The 17283-nt window shown below is 39.8% G+C and overlaps 1 protein-coding gene across 1 annotated transcript in view; it reads left to right on the top strand.

Annotated features, from left to right (window-relative positions):
* Nucleotides 1–263: 263 nt before the first annotated feature.
* LOC127949158 (leucine-rich repeat-containing protein 4B-like) overlaps nucleotides 264–17283 on the top strand; it is a 33462-nt gene continuing 16442 nt past the window's right edge. Inside the window, exon 1 of the mRNA XM_052546133.1 lies at nucleotides 264–722. The gene's annotated coding sequence lies outside the window, so the exon portion shown is untranslated. The remainder of the gene's footprint in view (nucleotides 723–17283) is intronic.

The following is a 17283-nucleotide window of genomic DNA, read 5'->3' as shown; positions in this document are numbered from 1 at the left end:
AATCGCGTTTTCTCAACTGTCAACAGCTTTCACAGTAAAACGTTCCAAAACGGAATGTACAGGAAGGCCAGAGTTAAAGCTTAACATCACTAAAGATAACTGAGACTTTCAAACACCCAACGGACGCCAAGCTTGTTTTGCTTCTAATTAACTAATTGCTGCATTAATAGAGGGCGTGTTTGGGTTTGTCTGAAGATCTAGAAGCAGCTACTTGCTTTTACAGCACATTAAGAATTGTATGCAGGTTCTAAAGTCTCCGGTTAACGGTTCCGCATTTAGGTTTGACTGAATAACGAATACACTGAAGTATTTGAGTATAAGAGTGGTCGGTTTTTGCGATTTAAGCGTTATTTTACCGTCTCAGTTGTGCCATTCGATACAGGCTAATAATTATTATTTAATCCCATGGGCTTTTAACCACACTACATGTTGTAGGCTACTGTGGTCAAGTTGGCTGTAATGTCTTCCTGCGTGTGTTTTTTCCTTTTAACCCACCACTACTCACAGGCAGACAGTGCTGTGCTTCCAGTTCTGCGAAAGGGTGAATCAATTTAAGAGAGAGAGAGAGAGAGAGAGAGAGAGAGAGAGAGGGGGTTGAACAGAAAGAGAGCGAGAGAACTAGGAGACGGAGAAAGACAGGCGAGAGGAGACATCGACTCCGCACCAGAGCTTCTGAAGGATATATTTAGATACAAAACAAAAACTAAGGAACAATAGACGAGGTAAGTCTGGATACATACAGTATACTAGCTACTTGTAAAACATTTTGTACGTATGATCGTTAGACTTGGAAATTTGTGCATGAATGGCCTTCGTAAACAGCTGCTCGTTGAATAAGGCAAATTTTGTATTTTCTCTTATTTTCCATTTGTGTTAACAATTGTAATTACGCAAACCATTGTTTTATGATGGATATGAGTACAAAGGAATTAATGCGACAGTGTTTCTGTGTCCAGTTGAGCGCGGGTGCGCGCCCGCGTGTGTCCGGGCGTCGATGTAAACTAATGAATTTGTGCTGTCGAGACACCTTTCACCGATATGGAGTGACCTAGAGTCATAAATTATGGATGGATTACTTTGGTATATAGGACTGCTGTTGAAGACGCGGAATGAGGGGTTATTCGTTTTAAACCCACTGGCGAATAAAACTAGCATGAAAACGTAACGTACGCTGTTTTAGTCAATGCTGGTTATGTGTGCAATAATCTTAGACTTTTCTACGCAACACGTAAATATCGACCTCTCGATGCGTGTTTGTCAGCGTGTTATACCGAGGATGCTCACCAATGCGCAATTTCTTTAGTTTACTTGTCACGCTGTTTCTTGTTTTACCAGTAACCACTGTGGCAACCACTAAATCTGTTGCCTTTAAACTTTGGATAGCAGTTGTATTTTTGAAAATGATTGAGCGGTTTCATTTTGGAAGACGCTTTGTCCAAATTCATGGGTATAAATACGAAGGCGCTGTGTGGCCTGTGATTAATCGCTAAAGCGCGCGCGGCTTGCCTGCGCGAGCTCCACCGCTCGCGCACAAGAAACCAACAGATTAAGCGCAGTGAATGAAGAGCCACTGCTGCTATATTTGAAACATGAAACTAAGGGTTTAAATGTTGATGTGTTGTCGCGGTGCTTCAGCTGGGAGAAAATTAACCCACATGCATGTGCTATGCACACTGAGTGTGTGTGTGTGTGTGTGTGTAAGACATGAGTGGTGATGACTTGGGCATCTGTTGCTGAAGGAAAAAGGTGCGATTCTGCACACAGGTTTCTCATGCGTTTTGTTCGGTATAATAGTAAATGCTCCTGATGATATTATTGCTATGTCATTTCAGAAGTAAAAGGATCTTAGCTTAAGTTGGAAGTTTATGGTGTAAAAAGTGGGTGATCAGATGATCCAGAGTTTGAGTCATGCTGTCATATTGGAAGAGAATGATTAGGCTTTTTACAGAGAGCTCAGGCTCTGTGTATTTCTAAGAGAACAAAAAAAAGTGCTTTCATTTTCATATACGTTCCCTTGGCAATGTAAGCCATGACACATCACATAAATAAATGTATTTGAACACAAGCTTTGAGGGAGACATTTCACATTGCAAGCCAGGCATCACTGGGCCAAAATGGCTGCATAACACAATCATGACATGTTTGTAAACAGTTTTGGTGAGTAGACTAGAGCATTTACATTTTTCAGTTCTTGGAGCTCCTCAGAGGTGGAACAGTTTGTGTTAGGCAGAAACGGCAACTTCAGTCACCATTTACTTCATATGTAAAAAAAAAAAAAAAAAAGCAGTGAAAGTGAACAGTGACTGAGGCTATCATTCTGACTAACATCTCGTTTTGTGGTTCGTGGGAGAAAGGAAGTCGTACAGGTTAAAAGCAACATGAGGGCAAGTAATGATGACAGCGTTTTCATTTTTGCACGAACTGTCCCTTTAAACTCTGGAGTCACCCAGGGCCGTATTCATAAAAACCATCCACCATGTTGGAATTAACCCACGTTAATAACTCTCTAATGCCTTTTGAATGGTTTGAAGTGAGACAATTACCTGCTGTGGATTTTCCAATGGCTTCTCTTAACACACAGGTGTTAAATTTAAAGGTGACATGAAGTTTTATGAATAATCAATTAAAGTCTTTTGTTCACGCTTCATTACTCTCTGTGACTGTGCAATATATTGCATGTAAAGTTATAACTGAAAAATGATATCTAGCCTACTGTTTTATTTTTTTTTTTGCATCAGCTTCAAGCTTCTCTTGCTAAAAGGCCCTTTAAAATCATACCTTTTATGTTTGCCGCGCTAGTCATCCTTTGATGCCTCACCTTACTTTTGTGTTTCATGTGCCTTTTTTAAATGTATGAAGGGGCTTCAGTGGGTCAAAAGGTGACAGATATCAGCCGTCAGAGAGGAAGGCTTTTCACAGACATGCTTTAAGGGAGCAGTTCACAGAGAGCATTGCACCCTCAACCCTTCTGCTCCAAACAGACCCTTCAGGGATGCAACTCAGCAAGTTGCTTCTCAGAGCCTGCGGCAAATCTAGATCTAAATAATTAGGTAATGATTAAAAGGTGGTTTACAAGCACACAAAAAACGAAGCCGATGAAAGTCGTTTGACATCAAGGAAAAGCAAGACACGGCTACAGAACAGAACCAGCTGCCTCAGTGGGATTAGATTATATGCATGTGGAGAGCAAGGTGCTGTTGCATAGTGTTACATGATCCAGTAACTTTGCACGGTATGGCTTTCAGGATGCTTCGCTGGTGCCTCACCATAACTTTTAGATTTTTTTCTTAAAAAAAAAAAAAAAAAAAAAGTTAAAATAATTTGTGGTAATAAACATTATCCCATAAATGCTGTCAGCTGAATTTAACGTGTTTTGGGCCTGGAATATTCCTTTAATAAAGCATTCAACCTCATCCTATAGGATCTGGATGGACAGGGAGTCAACTTTATGTATTCAATTAATTTATTTATTTCACTTCACCCTTGTTCACCCCAGTTTCCATTAGGAGAAATCAATGTATGTGTACAGTAATGCATTAATTAAACCGGTGCTCCAACCAAACCAAATGCTCTTTAATTATTAGAGTCATAAATCTGTCTTGTTTACTCATAGACAATGACAACAATAAGCAAAAACACACACTCGCACATGGGACATGGTTCAACACACCTGCACACCTGTCTCTTAGCAAAAAATTTAGATGACTCACAGAAATGATCACACATGCATGCGTGCACACACACACACACACACTCCACTGGGCTAAATTGCCTCATAGGCTTCTTTTTGCACATGCCAGGTGTCACATCATCCAAAGTCTTTTTTTTTCTCTTTCAGAATATCCTCTGCACAACAATAAAAGTCTGTTTCTCTAACTCAGAAGGGGTGTGGGAGGTATTTGTAGTGTGTTGGATGATGTTAGCTATCAACTAGTCTTTGGTGCTCTTGTGCCATGGGATCTGGAGCTCAATTCTGGCTGATGACATGCAGAGAAATTTTGCAGTACGATATTGTTGATTGTAAGACTCCATCTCGGTCCAGAGCAGGTTTATCAAAAGCAGGCATAGTCGGAGGGCTAAGTGCTTCCACAGACCTTTGTTTGAAGCCAAAAATCAGAGCCTGTGTCGAATTTTAGTTTTATCTCCCATAATCTTTAAGCCATTACATTGCCGAACGATTTCCCCTAAAGATAACTGCACAGACGCCTCTTTACAGTGCACTGGCTGTACTTGCAGTCTGTATTCAAGGCTATATAACACTATGCGAGCGCAGGACGTTTAACTAATGCATATTGGAGCGTGTAACATCTACTGACTGGCTGAATTTTGACATTGAGCAAAGTTATAAAAGTGTAATGAATAAGTCTGAAGTGATGTCTAGGGATAACAGTTACACCATCATGGCAAGTGCCAGACACTTCTGTCTTATTTTAATGCACCACACATAAAATATAAATCCCCTTGTTTAAGCAAGCTAGGGAGAAGGATGACCCTTCTTGGATGCCTTCTTTGCATGAACCACTTTCGAACGATCTGGCATCATGCAAAACTAAACTTCTTAGTGGCATTCAAGACACGGCGCTCTCGGCTGGATTGTGAGAAGGCCATCTGCAGTCTTCATAAGAGATGGCTGCACTGCTGAATTGACCACTGCCTACTTTAGCAATCCAAGGCGTCTCCGTTGATATGGAGATGGCTTCGTATAAATCATTGCATGTCACCTTGGCATGTGCAGTCGCAGGGATGAAGTGACATGGTGTGCTTTCAAAACTGATAAATGAGGAGGATTGAACCATGCTGACCCATCCATAGTGCTGATTCTGGCCTCCTTCGCTCTCCCCACTGAGTGGGGGTGTGGAGGAAGAGGGCCACCGCAATAATTAGCCATGATTGGTTTGATTGAGTTCCCCAGTCCAGGCCTGTGTGCTGGTCCTTCAGGGGAACAATGAAGACTGTCAGACCTTTAATTATTGAGTAATCGTCAGTAAGGAATGGCAGTGGTTAGCAATATGAAATTAATGCCGTTATCCAGCCCCGAAGTAACATAATTGGGTACAGTGGAAATGTCTCCAAAGGCAGGAATCATTCATGGCATTCGAGTCTCCCGTGGCGAGGTCTGGAACCCACTGGAGCGATGGAAGTGCACTCATGTGGATGTAAAAGGCTTCAGGGATAGAGGGACTCGGGCGAGAGGTCTGTCATGTGTTAGGGGAGGGGGGAACATCTTGATCGTGGGTTTGTGAAGACAGACAATAGGCACGAAAGGCCACTGCAAGGTTGAGTAAATTGCCCATGAGGGATTGTTAATGAGTCTGTGTTGATTTGAGGTGAAATATGCAGCCTTGTGTTAATAAAGCAGTCTATCTTTGTTTAGATTATGTGTACATTAGCAGATTGTCACGACTTGGTTCATGTGTTTAGTGCTACTGGTGTTATTGTTTTTGGCAGGTGAACAAAATGAACCTTTTGATTGTTCAGACAGAAAGAATACATGGAGGTATTTTAAGGTCACACGTGGTGTATTTTTGGGTTTTCGCTCCATAAATAAGTTGAGTCATGACAGATTCTGGCCTCTGTGAGGCTATTTGAAGAAAGCTCGCCAGCCGAGATGCTTTCAGAACATAAACTCTGCGTAATGTGTTTGTAGTGACTGCAGCCATGCTGAGGTTTATCCATGTGTGACTTATTCTAACTGCAAGTGATGGCTCTATGTTTAGCCCATCATGTTTGACTCAAAACACGAAGAACTGTACATCTGGAAGTGTTTTAGCCATGATCCTAACATATATTGGCAAAAGCACTGGGTCAGCTGCAAGTCAACCTAAGATTCAGCCATCTGTTCATAAGTCATTGATTTCAAGGTGACAAGAGGCAGATGTAATATGATGTTATATAGATAATGGATTGTCACATTGATATTCCCTAATGGAGACTGTCAGGAACTGCTTACTTCATGGTAAACAGAGAGAGCCTGACTTGTAAGGGTGGTCAGACAATGGCTCAATCATGTGTGAGTAAAGCTGACTTGGGGTAATGGAAGTGGTCAGGCTTTGGTTAGCTCATGTGTTTGGAGAGGCAGTTTGGTAATGAGAGCATTCAGGCTTCAGTGACCTCGCAACGCAAGCACTATGACGGTGCTGTTGCATTGAGCCACACTATCTGGAAGGAGTTTGATTCGGGTCACCGAAGGAATAAGTGAGCCAGGGCAGGAGGAGGGCCCGGCGCAGCAGTGCAGGCTCAGACTAAGGAGATTTTCCTGTTGTAAATGTGCACATTTATGTGTGCTATCTTTCCTGTGCGAGAATGAGTGTGTTGACTGTGTTTTACAAAATCAGGTCAAACAGTAGATCACGATGATGATGTCTGATTAGAAGTCCTGGATTCAGAGCCTCATCTGTGCTGCTTTTCGTGAGGCTTTAAGTAGACACAGTCCCTGGGGGAGAGTTTATTAACTGTGAAGTGGTGGTCTCCACGAGGTACGTTTGTGTGCGTTTGGGGACTGTCTTAATGCTGTTGTCTTGGGTGGGAGGAAGTAGTCACAAAGGAAGAGTCTAATGCAAAGGAAAGACCTTGAATCATGCATGTTTTTCACAGTTAAATCTGGGAATGTAATGGTCCGGTTCCTTAAAGATTCAGTTTATAATTCTCAATTTATGATGCACTTGAGGAAGAACGCTCTGACTTCTTCAGTCAATGCATGTATCTTTAGACAGATTCAAAAAGGTTAAATAATGAGTTTGAGATGTTTTGTTTTAAGTCTTTTTGGTTAATTCGTAAAAAAGTAGTGAAGAGTCATAAATACACCTAATTTGTTGTATGTTTGTTATTAGGGCTGCATGATAAATCGCATGTCATGTCAGTAAAGCTGGTTCTGTGATTAGTAGTAAATCTCCATCAAATTCTTTCAGATGGTGTGGCATTTAATACACAGAGCCACAGATCACTGACAAGCTTCGCAATATCAAGTTAATTAATGCAGATGATTAATGCAGATGATTCGCCTTCGATTATGAACTCGATATTGCATAGCTTGTCTTACTGTGACATAGAAGTATACGCTATACAGGTACAATAAAGAAAGGGGAATTAATAATCTACACTTTTGCTGATTTACATTTATTCTGATTTAAGAGTGAGGGGTTTTTGAAGCTAAATAGGTGGAGTTGAAAATTCAAGTTCCCCTGTCTGCAGTTGAGAGTGCTGTGAAAAGAGAAAGAGAGAATGAAGGTCAAAAGAAGAAGGATGCAGAAGGGCAGAGCAAGGTAGCACAAGCTAGAAGTGTCCGTGCTGTTTCTGTGATAAATCCGAGCCTTGGCTCCATGTTTAGAGTGATTGTGCAGAGTGCCATCATCAATGTGCTGGACTTTATTTCTTCACACACACATATACTTCTCTTTCTCGCTCTCTCGGGTTTCTCAGTGATCCTGTGCTGGCCTCTGCAAATAAGGATGGCCTAATGGCCCGGGGGAAGTGTAAGAGAGTTTTGAGCCAGTTGGCGGGACTGTCAGTTTCCCTTTCGGGCCAGTGTCGGGCTGTCACTGCACATTGCATTTGTTGAGCTTGTACATATGTTTTTATGCCTTGTGAATTTAAACATTTGGATTTCTGAGATGTTTTAAACATTGCTGGTGTGAATTCTGTTAATTAAAATATGAAATAATTTAGCAAGCGAAGACCTGGAAAGAATCATTCAAAAATAGGTAGAATTTTTTTTTTTTTTTTATATATATATATATATATTAGGGCTGCACGATATTGGGAAAAAATGACATTGTGATATTTTATTTTTCTGTGATATATATTGCGATATGAAATCTAACCTAATTTTTTCTTACAAACAAAAATGGAGTGAGCACATTTACATTCTTAATTTTAAATGATTTAAACATCGTCACCATTGTGTCAATTTATTAATATGCGTGTGGGAGAGAGAGCAAGACAGCGCTCGTGTTGTTTGAAGACGGTGAGCTTGCGGCTGGGGCTCTCTCTCTCTCTCTCTCTCTCTCTCTCTCTCTCTCTCTCTCTCTCTCTCGCTCTCCGCGAATCACATTCGTCAAGGGCCGGGGAGCAGCCATTTGTGAAGTGAAGTTTGATGACAACATCGCATGTTGTTTACTTGATGTGCTTACGCGCTGATAGCTAAGTTAACAACACAGAGATATTTGAAACAGTTTTAATCACCGCATGCGGTTCCAACACATGATCGTGACCCTTTTTCGTTGGGACTGCATTATCCTTAAGAAATAAACGATGTGCAATCCGAAATGCAGGGAACAAACAAAAACACTTGCACAACTCCGTTGATGCTCTGTAAAAATAAACTCCATCCACTGGTCCCTTAATGCTGTTTCTCTTTTGGTAATCTGTGCAGGGTTGTCTTGCCCTGGCAACCAAAAACACACTCCTTTTGTGACTTTTCGCGACGCTCTCGCTCTGATCAGGCTGTGCTCAGCCTCTCAGTGTTCTGCTCTACGGGAGCGCGTGCTCTTCCGGCAGAAGTGCCTTAGGACCCATATAAGGAAATTCCGCTCCATCTAACGTCACACAGATCCATACTCGAAAAAAAAACTTTCTGAAACTTGTGACAAACCGGAAGAGGTTTTTTTGGAACAAAAATACTCCTTCAAACGTACAACTTAATTTTTGAAACTTTGTCCATGTTTAGCATGGGAATCCAACTCTTTAACAGTGTAAAAAACTCAGTATGCATGAAATAGCATTTCACCCCCTTTAATTTTTTGTCATAATGCAGTCATAACCTTTTTTTTTTTTTTTTAACAAAAGTCTTAAAATGTGTATTCTTATATAAAGGCTATATTCTTGTGCATATTAAAATATGTGGCTAAAAATAGCTATTTATTTAATTGTGGGGTGCCAGTATAAATGTTGGCAGGGCAAGTAAAAATCTGACTCGAACAGCCTGGGCCAAAAAAAAAAAAGAAGCTTATTATTGAGCCCTGCTGTGGGTGTTGGAAGTCCACAGAGAGTTGACTCAGGCATGTAGATTTATTTATTTAATTAAGTTACCCATTCGTTAATTATTTGGGAGACCTTGTCATCTCTCCCTGTGTAGATACAGCCCTATATAGCAGCAGTGGCAGCACTGAGAGAGAGACAGGGAGTCCCAGGTGGGGTTCTGAATCCCCAGAGCAGAGTGATGGATCCGTCCCAGCCTCATAGCCTTGCAGTTGGGCTATGGTCATCAGGAGCTCATGTGATGTTGACATGCAAGATGGTGAGTGAGCCTGTTACTATAGCAACCCCAGGCTCTCAGAGCGTGCTTCCATTTCACCCAGTGTGGGAGAGAATGATGGAGGGAGAACTTTGGAGAGAAGGCTGCCAGGAGCTATAGGGAGTTTTGGAAGGGTCTGGAGAGCAGAGAAGGAAAGAGTGATGTTGTGGTGTTACTAAGATGACTTCCCAGGATGGAGATGTGGTGGGGGCAACTAAAGTTAATATAAGAAGAAATAAAATTCAAGTTTGCAATTAAAAAAAAATATTTTACCATTACCTAATTGGCGAAACACAACTGTTGCAATCCAAATTTACTCAAACACTCAGCTGTCACTTTGTTGGTCAAGAGGTAACGGGACTCAACTGGTCTGAAGGTCTAAGACCAGTGTAAGAGAGTTTTGGACCAGTGCTGCTTTGCCACTGGAAATCTTACATTCATTGATGTTGAACAGACACTTTATAACTGGAAATACCTTTGGTCTTTTATAATATTGTTGCAAATTCTGTTGATTTGTCACATAGACAATGTTAACTTAAATTGCTAACATAAATGAGCTTTTGGCTAAAATTGCAAAAAAGGCATGCGACAATTTTGAAAGCTTGGGTATGAATTGCATATGTCATTGTTTCCCAGCATAAGTGTGAACTTCGAGCTTGTTACAATTTTATTAAAGAAATATGTTTTTTTTTTAAAGAAACATGAATTTAGCGATTTATTTAAATAAATGAAATAATTTTAATTTTAACTAAAGCTTTATGTTTTTTGTAGACTTAACATTTAATGAAAAAAATATAAATTCCACCAAATATAAAACTGCATTGTTAAAAAAATTAATAGATGATTCTTGCATTGAGTTGCAGGTGAAAATGTTGTCATTGGAAGTTAAAATGGTAAAAAAAAAAGCAGAAAATAATCCATATGGTAGAGTCCTAGATAAGGTTTTTACTTTGAATGTGGGGAGTCTAAGGTTTAAATCTAGGTTTCTATATTAATTTGCATACTTATCTTTGTTGAAGAAAAACGTAAACTATGGTAAGTAGGTTTTAAAACAACCACATGGACAGAATTGAAATGCTTGGACTGAGCTGACATTATGCGGCGCTGACTGTTGGCCCTTGAATAGCCAATAATCAATTGGAGAAAATGTCCAAGCTAAAGCTAAAAGTGTAATTTAATTGATTTTCTATCGGGTGGTAAATCAGCTTATCTGTAGCCACACCCCTGAAATGATGGCCAAGGAGGGCTGAAAAGAGAGTTGAATTAGAAAGGAGGTATATAGAAAAGAGAATGGACAGAGATGAATAAGTCCACCTCCAGAACGGTGCAACAAGCTGACAGGTTCACATGAGGGAGGAGACCTCCAAAGAAACACTGCAGCATTGGCTGTCAGATAAACACAGCTTTTCTTCTGCTTTCCTCTGTTCATGTCCAGCTCTCCACACCTCCCTCCCTGCTGCTTCACTCGCTCACTTTGATTCTGATGGCACTGCACTGAGGGAGACATGGTGTCTGTCTCCACAGTGACAGGTATCCATGGAGACATCCATCAGTCAGCATGTGTCAGCGTTTCCATGGGGATGCAGATCTGGGGGTGTTTGTCAGCGTGTTTTGTGCCGCACTCTTATCATGTTTGTCATAGATGGTGTTTATCTGTGTATGTATTAGTCATGGTGTCACTCAGAGTGTGGGGTGCAGCCTGATGGCCTTCTTAGACTGGGACCAAAGTGTGTGTGTGTGTGTGTGTGTGTGTGTGTGTGTGTGTGCAAAACAAACTTTAAAACACTTCTGTCCTAGTTTAATGTACTACAAGTAGTCTAGTCATGTCGAGTCACATTTATTTATATAGCTCTTTATACAATAGAGATCGTATATAGCTTCACAGTAGTAAACAGTAAAACATTTGCGAATAAAGCACCGTTTCCATCCACTGAGATGAAGAGAACAAAATTGTAACTTCCTGATAAACTTCAACATTTTCAGAACATCAAAAAACAGCATTTGAGACGCTGTGCAACTTGGTCGGTCCACAGGTTTGTCCAGTTATCCTGTCCAATTTTGCAAAGTCACATGACTTTTTGGTGTGAATTGAGGAATTTATTCTGTAAATATGTTTCTGTCATAGTTTATGCATGTTTTCTTATCAGATAAAAAATGTATCTGCCTCGAGCATGCTCGTTTTTTTATGTATAATTTATATGAATCTTTCCATTTTTCATCCAGTAAAAGACAGGGTGGTTGGGAAACCTGTTTGGAAACAATTATTGTTTTTGAATTTCCTGTTTGCTAGTGGTACTGAAATTACACACTTTACTCTCAAAGGGATAGTTCACCCAAACATCTGAGATCATTTGCTGATCCTGTGTTTCAAATCATTTCTTCCATTAAATTTAAAGTCAATGAGGTCCAAAACTGCATTGGACTCAAAGAAGAATGGTAAGTCATACAGGTTTAGAAAGACATGACAGTGAGTAAATGATAACAGAATTTATCCATTTTTGGGTGAACTATATCTTTAAACTATAATGATGTAAATACATCACAAACATCTGTTTATACAGAAAACACAATCAAGCACACGCGCACACACAAATCCGAACAGAAGCATCCACACCCCACTGAGCGAGACATACAGAGTCTGCATGCTTCTAACCTGCAGAGCCACATGAAATCACAGGAGTGAGAGATATGAGAAAGAGAGAGATGGTCAAAAGTGCTGAAGTAAGTTTTCACAGAAGGCCCTGGAAACACGGATTGCTGAGAAGAGCTGGCAAGGCTGCAGCTACACTGTCACTGCAACAGTGTGATAGTTTACATGCTTCTGTAAATGGCTGAGAGACGCTCTGATTAATAGCTGCTGCTCTGCTCTCCTCCCAGCCAAACAGGAATCAAGTGTATCAACACTTTTAGCAATGCAAAGTGCCAATTAATTGTTTGCCAGAAGCACGTGTATATATGTCTCATAACCTAGGGGTGTTTCACTTCACAAAAGCTCTATTATTGCAGAGATAGTCAAGCGGAGAAAAACTTTGGCTGCATTACCCCAGCAGCAGCATAGAGTAAACTAGAAAAGGAAAGTTTGGCTAGACACCCAAGTCTCGCCTGAAAGTTTAAAAAGCCTTGAGGACTGAATGTTGTTTAGGCCTCACGTTTTTTTTTTTTTTTATAGAAGATAGATTCATAAAAATTCAGATTGAACCACTGATGGCAGATGGACTATTCTGACGATGCTTTTCATAGTTTTCTGGACCTTGACAGTGTAATTTACTTGGCAGACTATGGGACAGTTACAAGCCTCCCGGTTTTCATCCAAAATATCTTAAATTGTGTTCCGAAGACGAACAAAGCTTTTTTGGGTTTGGAACGACATGGGGGTAAGTGATTAATGACACAATTTTCATTTTGGTTTGGATTTTAACTTTAATGACTTGAAATACTGGAAGTTTAAAGGGAGATTTCTCCCAAACATGACAATTCTGTCATCGTATTGTTACAATTCTGTAACTCTTTAGTTGCACAAGGCTTCAAGGGTGTACTCACACTAGGCATGGTTGCCTTGAACCGATTCATTTATAATTTAGGATGTGCATTTATTTTCACTTGTTTCAAAAAATTATTACAGATACAGCTAAAGGCCAACGAAATAATTTGCAGCTTTACTCGCAAACTACATTTCCTGTTCATTAATACGGTAAGACCCAGAGCCATTATAAACCTAAATATACTTGGTTTAACAAAATTTATTGAAAAGTGTAGTATTGTAGTAGTAATAGAATATGTTTGCGGTCGTAATGATGACAGTAGTGCACACAAAATACTTTCTGTTCCATGCTCCGGCGCGGTTAGTGCTCCCACTGCATGCGTACCGCACCCGAGCCCAACCGAACCACGCCCTGGCCCTAGCGCTCGCAATTGTCAAACAAACTGTGCTTTGAAGATCAAATGCTCTCAGGCGTGGTTCAAAACGTCTAGTTTGAGTACACCCTAAATTTATTAAGACCCTTTAGGCACTGACTTTGACCACTGTTTTGGCTTGCACAAATTATTATTTAAGGGAATATTTTATTCTCGCCAAGGGTGTGTTAATTTGACAACAACAAAAAAATAAAGAAAAAATGTTAATATCATGAAATATTAATCATATTATTTCAGCAGCCATTATTCAAGTCTTTAGTGTCACATAATCCTTCAGAAATTATTCTAATATGCCGATTTGCTGCTATTGAAACATTTCTTATTATTATCAATGTTAAACAGTTGTGCTGCATAATGTTTTTGCAGAAAACCATGATACATTTATTCAGGGAGGGTTATTCTATGAATGTGTCCTTGCTGAATAAATACAAAGTTCTGTCATGAAACTCTAGATGGTGCAGGCCAATATGTTCAACTCAATCTGATACAATCGCATCATTATTCACATGGCGCAGCTGATTGGTTCTTTTCGAATCATCGATGAGCTTGCTGCTCAACATTCTTAGCGCACTTCAGAAAGCCTCCACCTTCACCACATGTCTGTGAATGTACTGGCTGAAGTACTTGCTCTGCCTCAGCACATTCGTTTAACTTTGCCATGTATATCACCATGCTAAACTTTCAGAGAGTTTTCATGACAGAAAGGTATTACAAAAAATAAATTGTAAAGAGCCCAACCCTTTTGATTGGTAGTGTATGTTTAACGTAGGGTTTTTTTGCATTAACCTTTATTTATTTTGATAAAGTGTCCTCATACAGAGAGAACAGACACCAGCCCTCCAGTGGCATCCTAACAAGGAGAAATGAAAACGCAGTCAGACAGGAAGTCTCAGAGAGGAATTGTTAGTCTGAGTAAATCAGAAATGAGTGTTTGTATATGTGTGATAGAGTGTAAGAGAGTGCTGTGTACATGTGCTTGCTTATGATCTTAGAGTGTCTGTGTGTACTTAACATCTGATTGGATGAGGATCACAGAATACTTACGACTTGTTTTCCCATGCACACTTGAGGTTTCAAAGTGATCCGCAGGTATGAGTTGTTTACAAGTCTACATATGAGCGTACTGTCATTCAGAGCCCCGCGTCATCTTCCATCCCGATCCGTTACATCGTTACATCACTGTACAAACTCCCACCACGGCTGAGCGCTAAAATTTATGACACATGCGAGAGGAGGATCTCTCCTCTACCATCAGCAGTCCCATCATTCCCGATCACATCCCATCAGATCTCATCCAGCCCTGCAGTCTCTCACAGAGCACTTGAACACGGCCACGCACAGATCATTTCCTTGGTAGATGGCAGCATAAAACTCTTGCGTGGAAAAATAAAGTGTAAAAGTAAAATGGAGGTCAGTATTAATTTGCTGTGATACATAATGTGACCTGTACGGAGGTGGGCAGGTGTCGGCTCCTGCTCCCATGCAACCCTGCTTGCCCCTCTTGACTTGCTTGGCCGTGGGTAGAATATTGACTTGCACTATCGATTTACCTGTACAAACATTCAGCCTCAAACCCCACGTTGAATATTTCAATAACCTGGAGGGCTTCTCTCCCCCGGGCTTACACATAAATCAGCCACTACACGGCCAACACAAAGCAGGCGAGTTAGCATACTATTAGTCATGTCTCTGACCGCTGGAGCCAGCCGCATTGTGCAAGCTCCTTGCATACATGTGGAGGAGTGTGTGTGGGATGTGGGCATGTGACGTCAAAACCTCATTCATTGGTTCAGGTATTGCACATGGCTTTAACAGCTGCAATGTTTGCAGATGGCTAAAATCTTCTTAAATGTTGAATCAAATGTTTTTTTGAACGTGTAAAAATTATAATATTGACACATATTGTGTTTACATTTCAAGTCCTTAGTATGTTCCTCCGAATCATAGCAATGGAAAATGTATTACATTTATTTATGTTTTATACATTTTTAAATGGTGAGTTTAAGCGTGTTGGAATTACATGTTTTAATGTTGGGGTTTTGGGTAAAGTTCAAGCCTGATGCATAGTGTTACATATATTTTTTGAACTATTTAAAGTACTTTGAAGTCTCTCTCAGTTTAAAAAAAAAAACAAGGGGGTAGAAGCAACTTGAAAGTGTTCAAGCAGTAGCCCTCTTCATATAAACAGACAGCTTGAGAAAAACAGAGGTTTTTGGTTCGATTTGTGGTATCTGGTCTTTTTTAAGTGGGTGATTGTCATAACGTTGCACAACGAGCACATTTATTTATGTAAAAGTCTTGGCTCTGTGCATCTCTGAGGCTGTTTTACTTGGATTCAGCATGGCAGTTTAAAATCCCAGGACCAGAGCAATAATGGGAGACAAGATGGGGATGAAAATGAGGCTGAGCACACACTTCTTACACCAAAGATCGGAGGACTTTGTAACCTAAGGCATGCAGAAAGACTGCAGCTCCTCTTTGAGGTTACTGAATAAAAAAATAATGGAGAGAAAACTTAAAAACGAGTTGTAACAGAGACCTTATTGTGGTTGAGTATCGACGGATGCACTTTTGCTGCCCATAGTGAAGCAACAGAATAAAAAATCATGTCAGCCTCTCTCCCATGTGACTGCCTAAAAATAAACTATTGCTACCCATCACATTACATTAGCACAACAGAGCTTCATACTTCCTTGAAATAGATATGCTATAAAAATTGGATAAAATATTTATTTAGCAATGCTGTGGTTAATATTAATAATCGTTTACTATTTATTTTTCAGACAGAACCAAAAAAGAAAAATCACCTGAATATTTGATGCTTTCTGAGCTTGCAAGCTGGATAGAGACATGATTTCTTGAAAAACAGGCACGCACTGTATAAAGTATTAAGGGAAATTTTGGATATACAAAAATTCTGATAGTGTGAAACATTGTATCAATAAAAAAAAACAGATGTAATTATGCTTTTGAACATAACTTTACAGTAAAATGGCATCTAAATGAGCACAATCTAGCTCATTAATACTGAATCTATTAATTACACACTTGAGGATGGATGTGTTTAAATCAAGACTTGTACGTGTCCATCCATCGAGTGTGCACACTGACTTAACCTGTTGGCAGTAAGCTTTTATTCATTTCTTTTGTCTTTTAATCTTTCCTATAATAAAATAAACATTTAAAAAGCATCAGATTCACAAACCTGCACACCTGTTACAAAGTTCAGTCTTTATTTACACAGAGATGAGTTACGTGCGGTCATCTTGAGTGACCGGCAGTGTGAACTTTCTGTCTGTCAGTAAAGGACATCAGGCACATTTACTTCCAGGAGCAGATCTGAAAAAAATAAATAATAATAATAATCCTGCGGGGGAAAATCGGCCTGTAGATTAATATTGAGGATATGCAAGTGCCACTAGAAACTCCACTCACACCAAAGAGTCTAGGTCCTCAACTCCCAGATTTTTTATTTTTATTCATTTCTATATTATTAGCACCCTGAAGAAATTCAGGCAGACTCAGTATGCATTGCACTCTCAGTTTGTTAATTAATGAAAGATTTATGTGCATGCTTCAACATTAAGATACAATTGACCAGAAATTGAATTGAATTTTTATATTATTATTACAATCATTTGAAATGTCAATTCTAATTTCGTAGGTTGTATAAGCGCTTCGACAGTGCTCTGATATCCCTAATCAGTGCCTTTATTAATAAAGCGTTAAATTAGTTTTATAAGTCATGTCAGGGTCATCATGTCTTCATAATTACAATTACATACTAAAACCATCAGATTGCCTTTAACTAACTTCTATTTTGGAATTAGCACTCTGCGAAGACATAATGCCTGCCATTTAGAATAAATCCATCCTTATGATGAGCAGAAGTTTAAATATGTATGGATTTTCTTTTCCGTAATGTTTGCATAATAAGAGTCTTTCCCCAATAATGAAGGCTGCTGTAGAGTTTGTGTGGAGTTTATGTTAGCTTGCTCATTGTCTGTGCTGATGATAAGGTACTTAGCCGACTGCTGAGCCTAGTTAACGCACTGTACAGCTCTGTGTGAGGAACGTATGGCCCAGTTATTGGATTTAGTTACATTTCATTAACATCATCGCAACGCTGAGGATCA

The sequence above is a fragment of the Carassius gibelio genome, chromosome A3 (assembly GCF_023724105.1).
Source record: "Carassius gibelio isolate Cgi1373 ecotype wild population from Czech Republic chromosome A3, carGib1.2-hapl.c, whole genome shotgun sequence".
Taxonomy (NCBI): domain Eukaryota; kingdom Metazoa; phylum Chordata; class Actinopteri; order Cypriniformes; family Cyprinidae; genus Carassius; species Carassius gibelio.
The sequence above is the reverse complement of the archived record's forward strand: the minus strand, read 5'-3'. Positions and strand labels throughout refer to the sequence as shown.